We start from the raw sequence: 24,573 nt of genomic DNA on the forward strand, positions 1-24,573 counted from the left end.
CAAAATAGTAAGGCTGGACCGTCCCATTAAAACGGGAGGAGGGCTAGCTATTGTTTTTAAACAAGAGATGGAGATTATAGTCATTGAAACCGTGTGTACCCCAGAAATGGAGCTCATGATTTTTTCCATTAACCCTACTTCTAGGGAAACCAGGAAGGGTGCACTTCTGTACCGGCCTCCTGGCCCGTGTGGGTCCTTTTCCATTAAATTAATGGAAATCTTGGCACCTCACATGCAAGCCAATTCTGATTTTATCCTGGTGGGGGACTTTAACATCCACAGTGAGATTACCACGTGCATTGAGGCACATACTGTGTTAACAGACTTGTCCACACTTGGACTCAATAAAAAGAATCAGGGGCCTACCCATTCTGCCGGCCATACTTTAGATTTAGTGCTCTGTAACTCAAGAGCTATTGATTGCCTGACTCCCAATCAAGTTGATTGGACGGACCACTCTGTTATAATATTTTTTACTTGTTCCAACTACAAAGCCAAAGCCATCCATAGGACTATGGCTGAGATCAGGAGACCCTGGAACAAACTAACCCCAGAAGGCTTCAGGGATAAATACTCCGAACCAAAATGGGAAACATGCGGAGATAATGTCACTTCAGTTTTGAATGCATTTAACGAAGCCACGTTAACTACTATTAACCAGGTGGTCCCGCCTAGAACCTATAAACCCCGACCTGCCCCAAAACAAGAAGTCTGGTTCACGGGGGATCTCAGACAATTAAAAATAAATATGAGAAAGTTAGAGAAAAAATGGAGAGTCACACATCTGGCAGAGGATAAGGAAAGCTTTAGGAGGTCGTTTAAATGCTACCACAAAGCAATTCGAGCTGCTAGGAAACAACACATAGCAGTTCAATTGACAGAGGCTGGTACTAACGTAAAAACTCTGTATCAAATTTTACAGACATTTACTAAGCCCACTGCCTGTGATACTGATGGGATCGAATCTCAAGAGCTCTGTGATAATATCTCACAGTTCTTTGTTAGGAAAATTGAAGCTATCTACACTAAGATACTAACATCTAATTCCATCCCTAATAATTCAGTAAAAATTGACCATCAAGTCCAGCCTTATACTATAACTGCTTGTAATGAGGCTAAGAAGCTTGCCGCTTTCCCCCCCATCTCTATGGAAGAGCTGACTGTTCTTGTCGCTCGAACAAAAAGTGGGTGCCCCACAGACATCATCCCGGCACGTATTATGCCACTTTTGTTGGATGATTTGGGGGCTGGAATACGACATGTAGTCAATTTGTCCCTGTGTTCAGGGGAAGTCCCTTTAGATTGGAAACAGGCCCTTGTGAGACCCTTGTGGAAAAACAATTCGATCCCCTGGTCCGATTTGACAAACCTGAGACCGATCTCTCTTCTCCCTTTTATGGGGAAGCTTGCTGAGAGATACGTAAATCAGCACTTGTCAAAGTTCATTGAACAGGCAGGTGGGCTTGATCCCTCTCAGTCGGGCTTTAGGCCCAGGCACAGTACTGAGACCGCCTTGCTGTCCGTCGCTGACAATCTTCAGATGTTACAGGACAAGGGCTATTCTGTTGTCCTTGTACTCTTAGATTTGTCAGCGGCGTTTGACACTGTGTCACACGACATCATGACCGCCAGACTAGTTGACATCGGTCTGGAAGGCAAGGCACTGGCCTGGCTAAGGAGTTTCTTCATCAAACGCACCCAAAGAGTCATTCTGGGACCATATCAATCTGAGGTGGTGGCGATCTCGAAGGGGGTGCCACAGGGCTCTTGTTTGAGCCCGACGTTATTTAACATCTACGTGGCACCCCTAGCTAACATCATGAGATCCCATGGGTTCATTCCAGTATCATACGCGGATGATACCCAACTCCTCTTCCCTTTTAAAACTATGACTCCTGAAGTGCGTGACTCCTTTGCCCGGGGGATGAAGGAGGTGGCATGCTGGATGGCAGCTAACTTCCTTCAGTGTAACGTCTCCAAGACCGAGGTTATGCTGTTCGGAGAAGCCAAACGCCTGTGGACTCCGGACTGGTGGCCTCAAGATCTTGGCCCCGTCCCTGAGCCCAAAATGGTGGTAAAAGACCTTGGAGTGAAATTGGATCATGAGCTTGCCCTAACACAGCAAACAAATCAAGTGGTAGGCTCATGTTTTCATGTCATTGGGCTTCTCAGGAGAGTATTCCCGCTGTTGCCGGATACAACCAGGAGAACGTTGGTCCAGTCACTGGTGCTAAGCAGGCTGGATTACTGCAATGGGTTGATGCTAGCTGCCAATGAGGGGATTTTTGCCAGATTGCAGGTGGTGCAAAATACTGCTGCGCGATTGGTTCTAAATGCCCCACCTCGTACTCCCTCAAAACCGTTGCTGACTAAACTCCATTGGCTTCCAGTGAAGCAGAGGGTGATGTTTAAGATCTGTTGTATCATCCACAAATGCCTCACTGGAAAAGGTCCTAGTTACCTTACGGAAAGATTCACCCCCTATGTTCCATCTAGATCTCTAAGATCAGGAGATCAGGAATTGCTATGTGTTCCCAGGGCCTTTAAGGCAAGAAAGGGTGGAAGGGCTTTATCAGTAGCTGGCCCCAAGTTGTGGAACCAACTCCCAAAGGATATTAGAATATGCAGGGAACATTTCCCTTTTAGGAAAAAACTTAAAACCTTCCTATTTAATTTTTAGCTGGCCTTAGTGCTTACTCATTAAATTAGGACTAGTTTGCTGTCTTCAGATGCTGCCTAAGGCGCGGAGATACTCCTTCGGGAGTCGATTCCCAGCGCCATACAAACATGCAAATAAATAAATAAATAAATAAATAAAACACAGGGGTATATTCACAAGAACGTGCGCTAACTATCGGCAAAGTCATTTATCGGCAGAAAAGTTAGCACTTCCTAACCCCGATTTTTTTCACTGTGATAGCGTGGTATTCAGAAGCCCGCGCTACATGGCGATATTTACAGTGAACTGCGGAGAAAACAGACGACAGCAACATCACAATGGTGAAAGTTATTCCTGTGTTAGCAGGCGATAGCCGTGGATCGGCACATCAGCACCAGATAACTCACCTTTCTCAACCCAGGCAATATCGCATTGCGAACATGATCCTACAAATATTAGGATGCGAGGGTAAGGATGTCAAGTGAATAACAAATGCAGGAGACATTGTCTAGTTCATTTAACATTTGGCAGGCAGCCCTTTCCACGACCTCTATACCCCCACTCTATTGAAAGACCCTGTCAGCCAGCACCTACATGTGATAGATGGAAATGCATTCACGGTTGAATGCAAACGGGTTGGCAGGTTATTAAAAAAATATGGCGGGGGGTCACGGGGTGTCGGTGGGTGTTGTGAACCTCATGGGTATCGGAGCTGCATGATCATTGCCTCCATGGCATATGTGGGTCTTCTAGTGTGGCTCTTGGCTGGGCTCCCTTTCATGCTGTGGGTAGTCGTCCTGCTTTGCCCCAGCAAAAGGCAGGGGTAAAATCCCTAGGTGCTACCTCGGTTTATCCCCTGTTTTTGCTTTGCTTTGCAGATCTGGCAGTTCGTTGTGAATGTGGTGTTGTGGTTTTCTCATGTGTTTTTGCACAGGATCACCTACTCTGCATCTCATTAGTGTTAGTTGGTGGTGTCCACCATGGAGATAAATTTGGGTGCAGTTATCAAGGAAAGACTGGTGTTGTCTGCAGTTTGCACCAGCTTTTGAATGGGGTGTTAAATCTATCTCCACTTTTGCTGCCTTAAGGTGGAGCTAAATCGGAGTTAACTCCTTGTGAATATATCCCACAGTCTTAAAGAGAGCCCATTTGGCCTCATAAACATGTGTCTGATTCATAAACCAGTAAAAGAAAAATCATGAGTCAGTGCCAGGTCCTTGGCCTGCAACCAACCAGTCACAGTGCATAGGATTTTGACATTATTTCCATCATCTCAAAATGCACATTTTAGCCACAGCCAGTGATGTATCAATCCGTCTTTCCTTGTGTCACTTCAGTTCCAGTATTTCTAGTGTATCGGACAACAAAACCAGTGCTGGCGAAAAGTGAAGTGGGGCTCCATTCGAAGTATTCTTAGGACTCGCTCCCTCACTCCAAAAAGCTTTGAATAACTTGCAGGACCATAACAGATGCATCATATTCCCATTCCTATATCTGCATCGCCATCAATCTTAGGCTAGGGAGAGAAGGAAATTGTCATTTATTTAGAACACACAATGGGCTCTATTCATGACAAATGTAGTCAACCTGCACCCATAGACATGTAAGCTCTACATACAATATAAATATATTAATTTTGGTAGTTAACAAACATTCCTAGTAGTACTCTCTGAAAGCAAAGATGTAGGGACCCCCTGTGCAACCAGACATTGTTTCTGTTGGTAAAACATTTTTCCTGTGGAGAACGCCATACCCATTCAACCACAGCATATTTGGCGGGAATTCCTCCCCCCTCCCTTCCCATCCAGGAATTGAAGTTATTGCAGGCTTTTTCTGGAGTAATGTTATGACTAGTTCCAGCTCACATTTCAGCTTATGAATGCCCACAAATTTCGCTTGTGTGTGGGTGTTCACAAATGTACAGGGTTAACCATGCCTCGTAACAAATGTTTACCACCTCTTGAGGAGGATTTAATACTTCAGATTTTTCTGCACTTTTGATGAAGAAATCCCCAGCACTAAATCCAGCTGCCAGGAATTCTATTGTGGATAATTTTAGGTGCAAATGGAACTGAATGTAATTGTATGTTTATGACTGAAAATATAATTGTGAACTGAGCCTTACGTTTCTTAGACAAGAGCCCAAATCAATAATTTGTATCTTGGAATATCAACTGACTATGAATTTGCTATCAAAACACATCCAATTAATGAAATTCTGAATCCTAAACGTGTTTTGAGTCAGTAAAGTTTGCATATATTATCAGGCTAACATGAATGTATGCCTTTATATTAGTCATACATTTATTTGCTGACTGGGATTACAGAGATTACTGCTCATTTTCATCCAGTAGTTTGGTAAAACATTTTACAATCAAGTATGTGTTTATTAAACTTGGAGTTGTTCCTTTGTAATTTCAGCTTCGCCATCACTTTTGTTCTAACAATGCAAACGTGTGTAGTTGCTAAAGATCTACTGAATACAGCGGGCAATCAATGAAGAGGAAAGCATGAATGAAGACCATGACCTTGTGAATGAAATTAATAATGAAGCAGGACATGTTATTGTTCAAATATTACTATTTTTTCAATGATCCGTGTTGCATAACATTAACATCTCAGGCTTTCTTAAAATTATTGTATCTTATCCGAGAGGCATAAATCTAAGTTTAACTTAAACTCATGCACACTTCAAGTTTATTTTTTATGATACAGAACTCCTATGGAGTGCCACATAATTATACAGTAAAGATGAAACAAAGAATACATTTCCTACAATAAATAATATTTATTCATTCCAAATTATTTCTTAAGATATATTATATGCATACCAAGCAGAATCCATCATTCAAAACTATTTCTTAAGATGTATTATCATGCATACCAAGAAGAATACAGAATAGAATAAAACAGTCTTGTAAGGCAACATAGTGCAAAGTGCAATATACAAAGTGTGGGTGGAAATAAAACATTCCTAAAACATTGCAGTGCACGTACACCTAAGTGAGGAACAATAGGAAATATTACCAACAATGTAAGGGGTCACATTGAAAATTCATAATAAGTCTCCAGAAAAGTTTTTGAAAACAAATGAGTCCTATTACAAACCATTTCATTTAGGGGGGACAAAATAAAAGAAAGGGCCTCGAGGGTGGAGTGAATATTGAATTTGAGGAATAAAGGCCGTGAAAAATAGCGCCTAGCCTTTTGCAACTCCAGACAAACAAATAGCGTGTGATTAATATCTTGGACTTGTAGATCACACATCTCACAGATTCTCTCCTTCTTCAGTATTTTGCCCCAAATAGCAGTAATGTATCTTAAGGACAGCAAATGCAGTCTCAACAAGAGTATCAGCCTTCTGGTCCCATGGGGTAAGTTCCAAGGTAAGGTGGGCTGTGCTTTGTTCCCCAAAGCACTCCGTCATATCACCTCATTGTGCGACTTGGACTGACTCAAGGCAATATCTCTGGCAAAGATATGGAGGATACAGCTGTTATATAGCATGTGTAACATGAGATAGCACGAGATGTGCTCGTGTCTATCTCGTGTCTGTAGTTGTTGTTGGTGCACATGCCACAGCGTCTTTTGAAGGTGGGAGTTGGAAAGAAGGTCATAACGTTCTTGACTTTATCAGGAGAGCAGTGCTTTCAATAAACTCCAAAAGAAACCTCATCCTGGTCTTAGTATCTTTCCTACACTGGCGACGAGGGTAAAAGGAATGAAGGTGATTAGCAACCGATCTTCAAAAAGGCTTTCATCTAATTATATGTAAAAAAAAAATTTAAAAAAAAAAAATTGGAGCTTTTTAATCGGAGACTACGGCGCCCGCTGTTCACCATAAAGGAATCATCAGAGAGAATTGCGGAGACCTGCGAGTCAAATCTCAACATTCTCAAGGTATTTCATTTAAAAGTATACCTTGTAATTTTCAGCACGAGGTTCCCGACGACTGCGAGCCTACAGCGCGAGGTCTCTAGTTGTACTTCCAATTCCTTTCAAAACGGACGCATAAGCAACAAGCGTATGACGTCAAACGCTTGATAAACAAGCTCCACCACCTTTAAAAAGAACGTGAAAACTACGGCGGCCATCTTGGAAAGGTGAATTTTATCGATCTATTCAATTCCTCAGTTATTATTCAACTTTACATTTGAAGGAACACAGAAAATAAAGACTTTAACACGGTAAAACATCGGAACAAGGTATCTATTTTGGATGTTGGTTTCTTCTGATCAAAATTTATTAAATATTAATCAAATACTGATAATAATAATAATAAACAATTGATTATACTACAACATTAAACAATGAGTGGCATTGTTCCTCCTCCCTCATTTTTGGCAAATAAGGGTGATCCACCTATGGACATGGAAATATGGGAACCAGTTTTTTTAGCCTATGTGGAAGTTTTAGAAGGGACAGAATGTGAAGCCGAGAGGAAACTCTCACTTTTAAAGCACTGTCTTGGGGGAATTGGTTTAAAAGAATTCCTCACTCTTCCTGCTTTAACCAATCCTGGTGATAAAAATGTGTATGACCGTGCAGCAGAACAGTTAAAGATAAGATTTGGAGAAAAAAAAGAACGTTGTTATGGAAAGATTTATTTTCTATTCTCGTAAACAACTTGCGGATGAATCAATTGAAGACTTTGTATCATCGCTCAGGTCACTTGCTGTCACTTGCGACTTCGAACACATAACTTACGAACAAGTATTGAGAGACCAAATACTAATGAGAACAAATAATAAAAAAGTTCAAGAAAGACTTTGGACAACATCAGATATGTCTTTAAATGCAGCAATTGACATTGCAAGGTCGATTGAACATTCCGAGAAATTCGTTAAAGAAATAAGAGGAAATGAAAAAGGAGATGTTTTCAGTATTCCCACAGATGGGGAAAAATTTAAGAAAACTTTTGTTCAGAAATACGATTCTTCTAATAACAAGAATGATTCCAAATTTAAATATCAAAAAAATGAAAAAAAGAACGCTCAATGGGTTTGTTTCAGATGTGGAAGTTCTAACCACCTAGCAAATTCTAAATCTTGCTCAGCACTTGATAAAATATGCTTAAAATGTAATAAGAAAGGGCATTTAACAAGATTTTGCAAATCTACCACTAGAAAAGTGAATATTGTTCAAGATGTTGATGATTATGAATTACAAAATGAGAATGATATCAACACTGTTATAAATATTTGTGGTAGTGAAGGTGTAAGTAAGTTTCCATCTTGTGATGTGATCATAGATGGAAAGATGATAAATGTATTTGTTGACACTTGTGCATGGTATACCCTACTAGGTTTAGACATTGTAGAAAAGAATTGGCCAAACAAAAATTTACTCGAATCTGACATTTCACCAGGAGGATATACAGGACACAAAATTGACTTAGTTGGTTTTTTTGGGGGAAAAATCACTTTTACAAGTGAGTCTACTTATGGAAAAATTTATGTTGCAAAGTCTGGGCAATCTTTATTAGGATGGCCACACCAAGATCAATTGGGTATTAAGATAGACCCTAGAGCCAATCCTCCTGTATATTCCATTATAAGTACTAATGATTCTGACAAGGATCTAATGCTTGGTAAGTTGAAATCTGAATTTTCAAATGTTTTTAGTGGAAAACTTGGTCAATATCAGGGTTTTAAACACACTATTAAGCTTAATGATGGTGTAATACCTGTTCGACACAAGGTCAGAAATGTCCCTCTCACATATAGAGATAAACTTAAAATGCTACTCAAGGAATTGTGTGACAAAGACATAATTGAGCCCATCGAGTCGTCACCTTGGGTTTCTCCGATTGTTATTTCAGTTAAATCCAACAACGAATTGAGATTATGTGTAGACCTTCGCAGCTTAAATAACTCCATTTGGGTTGATGCTCATCCTTTGCCAAATCTCCATGAGATGGTCTCAACTTTAGGAGGTGCTAAGCTTTTTTCATGCATCGATTTAGCAAGCGCCTACCACCAAGTAGTTTTGGACGATGAATCCAAAAACCTGACGGCCTTTATTACCCCTGAAGGTCTTTTCAGATATAAACGCATGCCTTTTGGTTTGGCTAGTGCTGCCTCGGTCTTTCAAAGGCTTATGAAATAGACACTTGATGGATTGACAGGAGCAATCGCCTTTCAAGATGATATACTTGTTTTTGGGAAAAATGTTGAAGAACATGATAATAATTTAAGAAATGTAATATCTGCACTATCAGTTAAAGGTCTTACCCTTCGTATTGATAAATGTAAAATCAGAGAAAAGGAAGTAGAATACCTGGGACACTCCATCAGTGGTGCCGGTATTAAACCAAAGCAGAAGCACATTGAGAGCATTATTAAGGCTCCTGTGCCAATTTCAAAGGAACAATTGGTAGCATTTTTAGGGCTAATGGAGTTTTACGCCAAATTTATTCCCAATTTTTCATCAAAAGTAGATATTTTTAGACCTCTTTTAAAGAAGAATGCAAGGTTTATATGGTCTGATATGATGACTGAAGCATTTCAAAGTCTCAAATCTTTTATTGTGAATGCACCGTGTTTGAAACCTTTTGTTGTAGGGAAAAAGTGTACCATCATGGTTGATGCAAGTAGCACAGGGTTAGGTTCTGTTCTCATGCAAAATGATTGTGGGAAAGAATGGATAATTGCCTATGCCTCAAGAGCGTTGAAGGATGCTGAAAAACATTATTCAGTAATCGAGAGAGAGTTATTAGCTTCAGTTTGGGCAGCTGAACATTTTAAAACATTTTTGTGGGGGACAAAATTCACAATAAAATCTAACCACAAGCCTCTTATCTATATGATGGCACCAGGTGGGGGTCGCACTATGTCAGCTCGTCTGGCTAGACTAGCTTCCAGATTACAAACTTTCCATTTTGAAATGATTTATGTAAAAGGGAAAACTAATGTTCATGCAGATTGCATGTCCAGGCTACATTCTTCTCATGATGTGTCTGGTGACGATGATGAGTGTGAGGTTGCTTTTACTGCTCAAGACATTTTGATGGTATATGGGGAAAAATTTGACTTAAGTAAGGAATCCTGGACAAGGGAAATGGAAAGAAGCACTGAATTAACTGAAGTTAAAAACTACATCATGCAAGGGTGGCCGGAGCAAAGGAAATTTTCAGGAGAAATGATGAGTTATGCTAAGGTGCGAGATGAGTTAGCAATTGAAAATGGTTTGCTTATGAGAGGTGATAAGTTTATTCCTCCTCTTTCATTGAGGAATACCATTATTAGCATCGCTCATGAAGGACATTTGGGGATCTCGTTTACCAGGAGGCGAATAAAAGACTTCTTTTGGTGGCCAGGCATAGATGGTTGCGTGGAACATTATGTCCAGAAATGCATAGAATGCGCTAATAGTGACAAGTCTGCTGTCCCTTTGCGTCCTGAACCTTGTCCTGTCGAGTACCCTGTTGGTCCTTGGCGGAAATTAGGACTTGATTTTATTGGACCGTTTGCTGTTTTACCTGAGCAAGGAAGGTTTGGCATTGTTTTGATAGATTATTTCTCGAAATGGCCAGAGGTCAAAATGGTAAGAGACATTACAACTAAAAATGTAATAGAATTTTTAGACGAAATTTTTTGCAGGGAAGGGATCCCAGAAGAGTTAGTGACTGACAACGGACCGCAGTTTATCAGTAAGGAGTTTGAGTGTTTTGTTACTAAGTGTGGGATAAAACATAATAAAATTGCAGTTTTCCATCCAGAAGCCAATGGGCAAGTTGTGAGATTTAACAAAGTGGTTAAGGAAGCTATACAACTTTCAGTTAAAGGTAATCTAAACTGGCGTAACGCTCTTCAGTCCATGTTGTTGTCTTACAGGACATCACCGAATTCTGTTACTATGGTCAGTCCATTTGAACTTTTAAGGGGTCGGAAACCCAGTACTCTATTGACTCCTTGGTGGTTAAAAAAGAATCTGAGTAATCACTGTAGTTTTTCAAAGGTCGACTATGAATTGGTTCGTAATAGAGTGTGTGCATATAAAGACGAAATGAAGAAAAGGATGGAGAAGAAACGAGGTTCAGTGAGCAAACAGGTAATTTCTGTTGGTGATTTGGTGCGTATCAAGAGAAAGGAAGGTGTGTTGAAAGGGGGGCAAATTCGGTCACATCCTAAAGAAGTCATTGAAGTCTTTAAGCATGCGGTTAGAATTGATGATGGGAGTGTATGGAATTTGAACAGGGTTTCTATATTCAAGGGCAAATAAAATGTAAAATTAGATGGTGACAGTAATGTTTTCTTGGATTTTGAGTCCAACAATGAAGGATATTTTCCAAATGGTAATCTTCCAGATAGGGATGTTGAGAATGTTAAATTTTCTGGTAATCTTCCAGATAGAGAAACTACATTATCTCCTCCTATTGTGTTTTCAAAAAAATGTTCAAGAATTCATCGTCTTCCTGAAAAGTACAAAGATTTTGTAATGAGTTAGTATTATTGTGAGCTACACTTATTGTATGAATCAATATTTCATGTGCACAGAATGTTTATGATGTATTTTCTTTCAATGTTGTATTAGTATATTATATGGGTTTTTTTTTTGTTGTTTTGTTTTTTTTATTACAGGAAGGGAGGTGTGTTATATAGCATGTGTAACATGAGATAGCACGAGATGTGCTCGTGTCTATCTCGTGTCTGTAGTTGTTGTTGGTGCACATGCCACAGCGTCTTTTGAAGGTGGGAGTTGGAAAGAAGGTCATAACGTTCTTGACTTTATCAGGAGAGCAGTGCTTTCAATAAACTCCAAAAGAAACCTCATCCTGGTCTTAGTATCTTTCCTACAACAGCCATCTTTATAAATGACTTCAACACAGACTTTAGCATGGGGTAATCAGTATTCAAGCTAAGACCGAATAAATCATTTGCTCGCCGAAAGGACCTAAAGAATGTGGAATGTTGTTTCAGCCTACAAAAAATGTATACTCTGAGGTCAGCCCTAAGTGTTCCCTCATCCCCCTGAAGGAGGAAATCGCCCCATCTCCAAATTGCTCCCGAGGAGGAGGTAAATGAGGAGACTAAGCCAAATTAAAGACACAAAACATGGGGGGCTGCCAGATAGTTTATGTTGAAAATTTGACACAAGATTCGGCCTTCAGCCTTGTCAAAGGAAAGCCAGTAGCTCATATCCAACACCTAAGCAGCATAGGACAAGGAAGGAGGTACTTTGACCCTAAATACTAATAAAACATGCCCAAAATGGCACTTCTCGCAGATTCTGTAGAATCTGTGCAGTGCACAGCTTGGAAAAGAGCCCTGCTTACTCAGAGCTTAGTGTGTTCTCTATCCCGCTCAGTTTTTAAAAAGACCTTTCCAGGATATATATATATGAATCACCAAGTTCAAGTTCTTTGGAACCCATCAGCCAGGAAACACCTCTTTATTCTAAGCCCTTTCTTACAGAAGACAAAGATCTCACTTTTGGTGATGTTGATTTTCAAGAAATGGGCTTCTGCATATTTGGTCAGGCCTTCCAAGCGACGTTGCAAGCCTATAGGCGTCAAATCAAAGAAGGCCACATCAACATATAATTGAGAGCCAACTCACATTGTACCAATTCTAAGGGTGTCTCCTCTCACAGAATTTAGGGTGCCAGAGTGATCAGATATATATAAAGAAAACAAGATGGGGCCTACAGGCAACCTTGCTTAAACCCATCATGTGTTCTAATCCTACAGGATAATCCCTGGTATCCTCCCAATAAAACTTGGCACCAAGTATCTGAGTGTAGCCCCATAACGAGACCCAAAAGATGATGTGGGATGCCCAATGTAAGAAGCATTCTCTACAGCTTATGACAATCCACACTATCAAACACTGTGGAGAAGTCGATAAATGCAGTATAAACTGGCAAGCCCCAAATGAAAACATATTTCTCTACAATATTCTGGAGTACCGCAATATTATCTACTATGCTTCTTTCAGAAACCAGCCTGCTCTGGGGGTATAATGTTCTGGTCATGAGCCCAATGTTGTAAATGGTGGAGGATGCTTTTAGCAAATAGTTTGCCAGCGAAGTCCAGCAAAATAATCTGTTTGAAGCTAGATGGAGTGGTTGTAGGACCATTCTTGTAAACAGGGACTACAACACTACTTTCCAAGAAGTGCAATTTTCCTAGTTCGAAAAAAAGAACTAAACAAAGTGGCAAGAAAGGTTCCCCAGGCCACAGCTTCCTTTTTGATTATCACAACGGAGATTCCATGAGGGCCCTGTACACCGGATGTTCTAGTGTTCTTTATAAACCCCTCTAATTCATCCTCCAACGGGGGACAATATGCCAAGAGAGAGTCCTTGTCCAGACTTATTGTTACAGGGATGACTGGTCTATTGTTTGTGTATAATAGGGAGATATAATCCACTGAGTCATTTTCAGAGATCGAGATAGGACGTGACTTCTGCCTTGAATGTAAATTGTAAATTGACACTTGTATAGCGCACTACTCACCCGCAAGGGTCTCAAGGCGCTTGTACGAATACCGCTGTGGAACCCGTCCTGGCTTTCCCTGTGAGGCGTCCACTCCTGGGGACCCCCAGGGTGAAGGCCAGGCATCCTTAGCGTCGTGGGGGCCGTTGTGGAGATTAAGCAAGCTATTGCCCAGAGTTGCAGAGTGGGGCTCTATGATTAGAATAGGCACCGAGGCGAGAATTATCAGGTCCGTGGAATTTTTGAGCCCAAGACCCGCCGAGGCGGGGAATTGAACCCTGGTCCCGGGCTAGACCTCTGCATCAGGGTCTGCCGCTCTAACCATTGAGCCACACACACTTTGATGTCACAATATTTTGCGATCAGGCACCAGTACTTCCTGGAATCTTTGAACATTGCGGCTTCTCTCAAACTGATCCTCTTCGAGTTGCAATCCCTTCTCCTTTCACTGAGTTTATGGTGACGTCTTACATGTGTGAGATGGATAATGTCCTGCTGGTGACCCATAGAAAACTGCACATGCTGTTTTCGTATTAGTTGATTTATAATCAAAATGTCTCCCAGGTGGAAAATACATATTTGGCAAATGGTAAAAAAGAGGGGCAACCATTATCTTCCAAACATGCTAACTTCGAGCATAAGCACAGTTTAAAGGGACGACAAAAAAAAAAATCTGGTTTCAATTGATCGAATTCTTAAGCAGGATGGTGACGATAGAGGAGCACAAGGTGTCCCTAGAGTAGGGAAGTATATCGAATAAGTAGATCTTCATATTTGAGATGTCTCAACTGGATATCAACCTTAAGGTCTCAATCTCAAAGAAGGAGCTCAGGATAAAACCTCTGTTTACTGGAGGGTATTCATAATCAAATAACCAAGTGAAGTCCAGGATGGAAGATTAGATATTCTGCACCACACTGGTTTTCTTTATAGCTTCCCTCAAGGGGATCCATAAGGGAAACCTATCCCTGTAGCTATAAGCTATGGCCCCTGTTAGGCTGCACCAAGGTGTGGGTGAGAGTGTCGATGGTACCCCCCACCTAATTTATATTGGACAATAGGCTGCACCCTGTATGGACCTTGTTAGGCCCTCCTTGTGTAGCCCTCAGGTCTCGAGCTCACCCCTCTGGGTCCTTCCTACTGATGCCATATGCGGTGTGAGGGTCGCTCTAGGAAGACCGCCTTCAGAGGAGAATTTCACTACTCCCTCATTCTCTTGATGTCACAATACATAACTGAGTCCCTCGGAAAATGTAGCCTCATAGTTTTACATTTGGGAAACTGTCTAACTGTTTTATGTTTCCTTTTCTTATTCTTGCTTTTTTGATTTCTTATGAGATTGTCGCCCTGCCCATCCTTCAAACCACCTGCCTCCAACAGATTAGTGAGGAAGGTAATGGGAGATGACAGTTCCCCCTCCTATCCTCTACCTGGCTGTGAGAGGACTACACTGGGTTTCCCAACTTCTCTAATGCCCCTTTTTTAACTTTCTTAAAACAAGGGAAATATTTCAATTTTGGGTTTCCCAAGGGGACCTGTTTCTAAATCCTTAAATTATGTATTTAGGCAAAGCTTTTCCTTTTCAAAATCGCACCCAGGTTTTGAGGGAGATAGCAGATGAAAGGGTATACCTGCTTGAAGAGAAGCATTTCTCTGCCCTCCCAGCAAGGCATACTGGGAGAGATTGTGGCTCACTGCTAATTCCATAGGAAAGTGTGCCGTAAGTGTAGATTTAGCAGGGCAGACTTATTTACATTTTGTACTTCAACAAAACTACTGACATCATTTCCACTATATGGTCAGAAATTAACACGATTTCTCTAATAGAGACAAAATGGAATTTAAAATCGTTTCAATACAAAAAAGTTATTCAGAAGGGGACACCATTCCCGCCATTTCCAATCTTAGACTGTGTATAAGGCAAGAATACATCTTGAACAGATTCTGAAGTAGAGCCAATTTAATGACTTGAGCTACAATACATGGGGGCAAAGAGAGACGCCGGGGAGAAGAACTTAAGTTTAAAGAACTATTTTCATTAGATCTCATTGGTGGAGGATCGCTCTTAGGTTTTGCTCAGGAGGGCCTCCACAGTCCCCTAATTGGGCTTCAAGATCAATACCTGGGAGTGTAAAATATGCCCCAATCATCTATTCTGGACAGATCCTCGCCCTCCCACATGAGCTAGATTAAAATTCCATCGGATCTTCATAGTCCCTGACCTGGCTTAACCCCTCACCAACATCCATCCGGATTGGTGTAACAGTGGGAGGACGATCTTTATTGGGCTCAATCGAGGAATTGTGGAGCAGTTCCTGAAGATCGAATGGTGCATTCGTATCCAAAGGAAATGGAGCAGCAATAGATTGTAGAACTGGGTTATCATGGGTGCCCTCATTTAACTGAATCTTAACCCCACCAGAAGTGGAATAACCCCCCTGTTGGCCAACATTGTCTGAGGAGGAGGGAGTTCCTAGATGAAAAGTAGGGGCCAGACCGTTAAGGGTCACTGCTTTCACCTCGGGTACAATCTGTGACATCTTTAGGAAGAATCCAGTAATAGCTGGGAAGGTTTTATAGCGGAGTTGCTGTAGTATTTTGATGCCACTGTGTGATTTCCTTGTTTTACGGGGTTGTCCAGGTGAAGAGGAAATTGCACGACCTGAGCATAACTTTCTTGAGGTCATCCTGCTCCTGTATTTACGCAGCTCTGGGCTAGGCACGGAATAAGGTGAGTAGGAAATCCAAGCTTTTCTTATGGCAAGTCGCAGGGTTTATGACCTGCAGTTCAATCCTGGTTCCATGCCGGTTCAGATGCGGGGAAGGAATCACAAGAGGGGAGTAAAGCTCTTGCTGGGTGGGCGGTTGTGCAAAGTCCAGACAGATTTCCAAAGGAACAGCAAGTTCAATAATGATGAATAATCGTGGACTCCAGTGCTATAGAGTCTAAAATTCGGAGTTGTGGTCACTGAAGGTGGGGTGCAGCGTGCAGCGTGGTGCCCTCCCCCGAGAGGAGCAAGATGCACAACCTAATGCTGGTCACTTCTGCACCTGTCGGGAAGTAACCATGCCCCTGAGGCTTTGCCAGCACCCTGTACCCTTTTAATCCGCTCCTCCCAGCCCTCAGCTCTTGACTCTTGAGTGTGTGCCCCACTTAGATCTTACCCAAGATTCTTTAGACTGGGGGACCCAGAGCTGGGAAAGCTGGGAGCGAGGGTAGGAGCCCCGAGCTGAAAGATGGGAGGTGAGCTGCTTGCAACTCACGTACAACTAGGGGGAGATGCGTGGGAGCATCAAACTCAAAATGCAGGCATACCTGCACTGCTCTCCACCACAATTGTGGCATCCCTCGCCAAACACTATTATATGCTGGAGCCTGTTTCTCCTCCTTCTCACCGCAGCCTGCCTCTGTGTGCCTTACTTGCTGTCTTCTTGTGCCCCCTTAACTGCTTCACTGCCACCGACAGATGCCCCCCCAATCGCTTCTAGCTGTGAGCTGCCTGTTCATCGGGACCAAGCTGGGCAGAACTGAGCAGGGCCAAAGGCAGACAGAGGCAAGGCTAATGCAGGGGCAGGAGGCCAGGGCAAGTCAAGGCTGGAGACGTGGACCACACAGGAAAACCAAATGCACAGTCAAGTCAACCGCTCGTCGGGCTTCCCCTTCGCCTTGCCTTGCCACCGCCTCATCTTGACCATCATGCTGCCGCAACCATTCTCTGCTGAGAACCCCGCTCCTCTGCCGCAACAATCATCTTGCTGATTCATGACACTAATCCACTCACATTTGATATGGAGCAACCTTAAGAATACAGCTTGTACCGAGAATATAGAATGATACGACCATGCTCCAAGTGTGAGCTGGGACCCAAGGCACATGCAGTACCCCAGTAATATTAGGGACATCAATTACATTGTAGTGTTCAGAGAAAAGCATTCTGTATGCCTGCCTGGAGAATAGCAACAGTTACAGGATAAAACTAAAGGCATGATTAAAAGTATGATAGTTCCTCTAAAGGTACTTTAAGTTTGGTGCACGGCTGTCATCTCAGGTGGTTGTATGCCAAGCATTTTGGTTTTTTAACAAATAAACTCCCAAAGTACACGTTTATTATTGAAAATAAAAAAACTATTTCCTCCACACTCTTGTTCTGTCATTGTGCGTAAGTCATTATTCTTTTTGCCTGTTTGAGAATGCCAGGTATTTCCATCTCACGTGATGATGGACAGAAAAAGAAAATTAGAGGGATGAAGTGTCCTAACTCCAATGGCCTTGATATCGCCCAAAAAATAGGAACATCAGGTTTTTAACCAATCAAATCAGCATCATCAGCTTGAAACCTTGAAATGGTGAGTGCTTAACAGTTTGAATGGACCTTTGTAACCATTTCCTGAATGGAGATAAAAACAGAACATACAGGTCATGCGTATCATCAACTGTCAAATGTTTAATGTTCAGTGAATGATAAGCGGTTTGGGAGTGGTTTTGAAGGGTTTTATTTTCTAATTTTAGTTTTTAGATTTTTATGATCTTTATTCATTGGTCAAATATCAATCAGGTTACAGAATTGATAATTGAAAAATATAGTTAGTGCAGATCATATAATAATATGCAACCAGCACATTCCATAAAGAAAGAATCCCTATTCTAAGAAATGGGCGCAAATTATGTCTGTCAGAACCCATGAAGAGCTAAAAAATAAAGGCAAGAGTGAGATGAGCTGGAAGCTAAAAATCAGTACTTAATAATTGCTGAATTACCCGTAAAGAGAAATAAAGCATAGAACAAGTAAGCCTCGGTAAATTCAATTAGTAAAAGCATAAACTTTGGGTTGCCATTTTAAAAGAACACAGCCTGTCCTTTCTGCTCTGAATCTCAGTTGATCTGCCTCCCATCTCATCGGGCACTAAATCTCTCCAGCTCTGTCTGATCTGCCCCCATCCCAGCTGTCTGTCTCCCCTGTCTTGACTGTGCTTCCTGTCATCTGCACCTCATTTCTCCAGCTGAATTTCCTGCATCCGAATCTGAAGCTTCTAATTTAGGAACGCGTTTAAAAGGCAATAATTCATGCTGCTAAAACATGGTCTGTTCTCATAATTATCCAATGGAAATCCAGCTGTTCTCCAAAAGACACATTTCTCCTTCTGCCCACTGGTCATCCATCATGCCAGCTAGTCATCTTCTTTGTAGCAACAAATAAAACTTTTCCACAGCTTGAATCTTGTTTAAGTTACTTTATTTCCTAACCTTCTAATAAAGAAACTGTTATTTTAACTAAACACATGGTCTGTACGCGTCAAGGAAAGCTGATTTAAGCAGAAAATCATCTGAAACTTAAATGATAAGGCATTTTGCAATACATGTGTTTTGTGCTCTCCATAGCAATATGACAAAGCTTTAAGTCAGTTATGGATAGGGCTCTGCATTGGAGGTGTGGACATGCAAAATGACTAACCGGACGCACTCGCTAGAGACTCTAATTCAGCCCCTAGCAACATCCTACATAATCCCTTGCTGTGCACTGCCTTCTTGATCCCCAGCACGCCTGTATACCGCCGTACAAATCAGGGAAGTGACCGAGGGAGCTGCAGTGGAAAGTTACACGTGGTGTGCCCATAGGCCTTAGAGACATAGGGACTGGAAACTGGCTGGGTTGCGACCCACGGGCACCCTCGTTCCACTAGCCTCTGTGGAACCCACTCTTTGATGTTGCAAGCCCTTCCACTCTGCCGAGGAGGCTTCCAGGCCTTTGAGGCACGGGACTGGGGCGGCTGCTGCAGGTGAATTCTTCCATTGGAGGTCCCGCCTTGATCCCCTGCGCAGTCACGCTACCAACCGCGACTACCTGGGCTGAGTGGTGAGCCGCAGGGAAGTTACTTTCAGCAAAGAGGCCATGCTGGTTGTTAGAGTTTTAGCCGCCAACCTAGGTTCATCCCCCATAGTGGCTGCATGACTTCTGTTGGACTTGTGAGCACAAGCAGCACTTGAGCCCTGTGATCCTTTGCAGTCCGCCTGGCTGCTGGAATAGTGTCTAGAGTGGAGAGTGCACTGGGGGCCTTGAATTGCACAGGTAAATCAGACAGGCGAGATTGTTGTTCCAGGATGGGATCATGCTTCTCCTTGAGTGGCCAAGCGGACGTTAGTGCTATGTAGAGTGGCCCCAGGTGAGTGGGTGTGGAGGCACTGAATACTGAGAGCCCCTGGCCCTGTAGGTTAATTTCCCCAAATGGTGGTTGAAGGCTGCATGTGACTGGTCGCTGCTGCACATTAAAAGAGATTGTGGGCATGCTGACCCCGTTGCCTTGGGGGTCATACATTGCTTTTTGCCTTCTTTGTGGATTCACCCAGGCTCACAGCTGTGTTTTGTTCCCTTTTGGTTGCACTCTTTGGCCTCCTACCCTGACGTTATTGCATTACCAGTGCAAGATAACTGCGGGTGTCTGCGACGGTGGGGGGTCAATTTGCTCTGGCTACACTCTGTTGGCTCTGGTGGCGGGGGGTCACTGACGCAGCATGCAGGGTAAGTGCCTACTCTTTCCTCTGTGGTGGTGTACTGCTGGATCTGCATTGTTTCAGGGATGCTTGTCGTCTGCTCTGCACAAGGCCATCTGGAGGCTCACGGGACAAGGCGTGAGGCACTCCAGTCACTTTCCTTTTCCCCATGGGGCTCAACAAACAACCGGGACCACCACCAGGAGCAGTATACCACTCTGGTGACTACCTCTTAGCAGCAGATACATCACATGTGGGGTGGACCAGGAGCCAGAGCTCTCCACCAGAGAACGCACCAAGGGGAACTTACTGGGGCCATTTAAGGCTCTAGGCAGGCGCTGCATAAAAATTTAGACTATGGCCATAGAGGTTAAACTGCTGTGCATGGACCTTCATACGGTATCTGGTAAGGTCTGGGTGGGTGAAGGTTCTATTGCAGAACTCCAGGCAGAGGTGGCTACTCTGCAGAAGCAGGTGGTTATGGTCACATGCAGACTGGGGGCCCTGGAGGTGCGTGTAGAGGACGTGGATGGAAGGTCCTACCAAAGTAATGTGAACCTACTGTGGTTCTCAGGAGCAGGTAGAAGGGAATGCCATCAAACTTTTTGTCCAAGAATGAATCCATGGTGCCCTAAAACCATGTGGGTTGTCCCCAATATTTGCCTTGGAGAGAGCTCATTGGGCTTTGTATCTCTGCCTCGACCCGAAGTGCTGCACATAATATAATTGCACACATACTGAACTACAGGAACTGTAGCCTCTGTTAAGCCATGGAAAGTGACACTGCCAGTTGTGAAAATCAAAAGATCTCTATTTACCGACTACACCAATAAAGTACAGGAATCCGCCTAACATTCTTGGAGGTTAAAGTGATGCTTCGTTCTATGGGCCTCTGCTATATGTTACCCTGCCAGATTGAGGGTATTCTCAGGGGCAAATCAAATGTTTTCAATCATCCGTATGATGTGAGGTGGTGACTGGAAGCCTAGGACCAGGTACCTGGGGAAAGAGTGGGTTTCTGGAGGTCTAGATCTCAGGTATCTCCTGGAGCTGATGGACCTGCTTAGGGGCCCAATGATGGGGACGGGACTAAGGGCAGTCATTCTCCTGGGAGGTGGAGCCCCACCAGGGCTGTTATGCAGGACAATGGTACTGTGGCATTGTACCTTTCGGATCAACAGTTGGTGTTGGGGGAACGTTTGCCTTCCTTTGGGGCTCCATTGCTAGAGGACGATTCTGGGATCTGATATTGCACCTGAGTCTTAGCAATTGTGATGTAATTTTTCCTAACCACTCTTTATTTCTTATTGCAGGGGGTGATCTCAAGTTGTATCCCTCTGTTACTGTTGAGGAGTTTGAATTTACCAGGGGTCATTTACTCTTGGGGCACTGTATTGGTTTACTGTGTCATGCTTCAAGTGGATTCTAGAAGGTATAATCTGTATGGGGTGCTCGGGATGCCTCTTTACGTATAGCAGTAGGCAACAATTGCGGAGGAGGGGTTAGGCTGTGGGTCCTGACAGCAGCAGATGCATTGGATTTGCAGTATGGTAAGTTGTTGATATACTGCCCATCTGGGGGGGGGGGTGTTGGGTCCATTTTCTGTTCTATGGCCCAACTGTTGGGGCCTCTTTGTCCTTGCTTACTGAGCCGGGATATAGCCAGCACATGTATCTTCCTTACTGGTGGTGCTCAATTTAGGCATCTGTGTGGATGGTGTATTAGGTGGGTCTGCAGAGAGGGATAGGACACTCACCTGGCTGATCAGATAAGCATTATCACATGAAATGTCAGGGGGCTCAGAAATTATGCTAAGTGCTACAGAGTCCACTTGCTTCTTAGGCACCACAAAGTGAAAATTGCTTGGCTTCAAGAAGCACACCTCAGAAGGGGCAGAAACACAAAAATTAACAAAGAAATTAAGAGGTCAACTTTTCTCTGCTTTCTCCTCCTCGCATGTTAGGGAGGTGGTCATCTGGTGGCTCCGGAGTTACCCTTTAAGTACACCTGCAGTGAAGTGCATTTGGAGGGGCATTATCTGTTGTTGTAGGGTACTTTGGACAGCAAAGATATCACAATCCTTAACTCGTATGTCCCTAATGTTGACGATCAGCATTTACATTGACTTGTTGGAGGGTAATTATTCTGGCCGGGTGATTTTATTTGTGTCCCAATTTGGGTCTACTGGACAACTGGCAATCCGCTACATCTGAGGAGGCGCAAGTACACCTGTCAATCCAGATGCACAACACATATAGCTGTTTGGACTGTTTTTTGGTGGATGGATTCGATCATTCACGGTCAACAGCAGTGAAGCACTTGCATCGATTCCTCTCAGATCATGCTGCTGTGCAATTAACTCTGTCCTGGAAGGATAGGCCGGGTTGAGTTTGCGGCTGGCGAATGCAGTCTGACTTCCTTAAGGACACAGTTTGTAGTGATGCTCTGGCAACCTTTTTGGAAAGTTATCTTGCAGTAAATTGGGGAACAATGGACACCAGGGCTGTTGAGTGGGAAGTGCCCAAGGCGGTAGTGAGTAGAGAGTGCACGGAGACCATCTGCAGGGTACGGAGGAGAATGGTAAAAAATCTTAGGGTTCAGGAGGGCCGATTTGCAAAAATGTGAAGCATCCTCGGCGGAGGTGTGCATACTATATTAGGGGTACACAGAGAAATGCTTGAGATATGGTACACTTTGGATAGGACTATTCTCAAATCCTATTGTCAGCTCTTACATTGGGAGGGTGATAAATCAGGCAAGCTTTTGGCTTGGATACTCGGATGTGAAATGGACATACCACTCATTTTGTACATTCCTAATGGACATGGTGAACTTCAAACCAGACAACACATTATCTTGTCGGGCTTTCTGGATCATTTAAAATAGGCATATCAGAGAGGCCCAACTGGCCCTAAGGGAATGCTGGAGGGGTTTCTGGCAAGGGTTGGTCTCCTCCAGCTAGGGTGGGCCCACATGCAGGATCTGGAGGGGGGAAATCACGGTGGAGTAATTGAGTACTGCTATAAAAGTTCTTAATAGATCCAAGGCCCCAGGCGGTGACGGATTTCCAGTGTTGTTTTACCAGACCAACTATTCTGTACTCAAGGAGAAATTATTGGAGGTCTTCTTTGAAGCGAGGGATGATGGAATTATCCAGGCGACCTTACGTCAGGGGATTGTGTGCCTTATGTTAAAACCTGGGAATTATATGGTGGACCCTTCCTCAAATAGGCCCCTCACCATGCTCAACTCAGATCTCAGGATGCTGTGTAACCTTCTGGTGTCCAAGCTGCAAGGGGTACTTCATGAGTTGGTTCATGAGGACCAAAGTGGCTTTATTCCTGCACGCAGTACCACAAAAAATCTGCAGGAACTGACCCATGTATTCCATGACACTGCCGGCAGGGTGAAGGGAATGGCCTTGCTCCCTTGACCTAGAGAAGGCATTTGATAAGGCAGAGTGGCTGTATCTAATAGTTGTGTTGTGAGGTATGGGGCCCAGGTCCAATTTGTGTTCCTAGGTACAACCCCTCTATATTGAGACCTCTATTTATGTCAAAGTGGGTGGTGAACTCTTCAAGCTGTGGACTGTCGGTAAAGGACCCAGGCAGGAGTGTCCTGTCTCACCTCTACTTTTTTGTGCTTGCCATTGAACCTCTAGCTCTATTGGTGTGTAGGGAAATGGAGCCTTGGGGATCTGGATGGCGGTTCCACTCATATTGTTTCCTTCTATTGTGTACGTTCTCTCCCTTGGTCAGTCGGTTCCGCTCCTACTGCAGCTGGGAGCTTTTGGTGATGTTCCGGCCTTATGGCGACTGCTCGTATGTCGCTCTTTTTCCCTTTCGTAGGTTTGATTGGTAAATATCCAGACCTACTGCCATCTGTCAGATTTCATTAGGAGCTGGAGGGGTTTCGTTACTTGGGGATCTGGGCCATGCACACTGAGGTAGAACAGAAGAAAAGAAATGTTGATCAGGTTGTGAATGGGCACAAGAATGCAATTATGTTCTGGTACAAGCTCCCTCTGTCTTTGATGGATAGAGCAACCATAGCTAAGATGGTCTTCCTCCCACGCTGCCTATACCTCTTTCAAAACTCACTTTTCCTGATCAATGCTAGGTTTTTCCGCCAGCTGGATAACCAGTTGGTCTCTTTGATATGGGTGGGAAAACGCTGCAGGGTGGCATCATCGGTGCTTAAGAGAGATTTGGAGGATTGAGGGTTAGCAATCCCAGATATCCAGCTTTATTATTATGCAGCACATCTGCAGCATGCCCCCAGATGGTTGGTGAAGGCTGATAATTCAGAGAAGAGACTGCTGGGGTGCACGGCAAGAGGGGATACTCTGCCACAAATACTAATGCGCAGGGATAGGTCAGACTGTTAGGTTCCATACTTGGTTCAGGCCACAGCAAAGATTTGGGAGAATGTGGTTCAGAAGGTGATCCATAGGGTACCCTTTAGCAGGGAACTACAACTGTGGGATCTTGTAGATGTTTGAGCATTTGATGATTAATGGAGCAGTGGCGGGAGAAGGTGTCTGTCAGGTGGCGAGTTATCTTTATCCTAGTGAGATCGTTGTCACCTTCTGTGAAGTTTAGAACTCCTTTGGGTTATCCCAGACCATTTTTTACACTACACCAAACTAGAGGGTGTAGCGAGGCAGGTGTGGGGGCTTAATGTTCTGATCTGGTGAGGGGAGGGGCCACACCTAATCACGCTCTTTTGCAGGGCCCTCAGGGGAGACATGCTTGCACACCAATTCACCGCACGTAGGGCCTGGTAGCAGGAGTGGGGGGAGCCACCTTTGGACTCTAATTGGGCATGCGCTTCTGCCCTGGTGTGCGCGGTTCCTTGTAACAGCAGGTTCAATCAGCGTAATTTTTACTTTTTACACTGCACCTATTTGACACCTTATAAATTAAATAGGATGGATCCCACAAGAGGAACTAAATGCCTTGGCTGCGGGTAAATGGATGCTTCCTG

This window comes from Lissotriton helveticus, chromosome 6 (assembly GCF_964261635.1).
Source record: "Lissotriton helveticus chromosome 6, aLisHel1.1, whole genome shotgun sequence".
Classification (NCBI taxonomy): domain Eukaryota; kingdom Metazoa; phylum Chordata; class Amphibia; order Caudata; family Salamandridae; genus Lissotriton; species Lissotriton helveticus.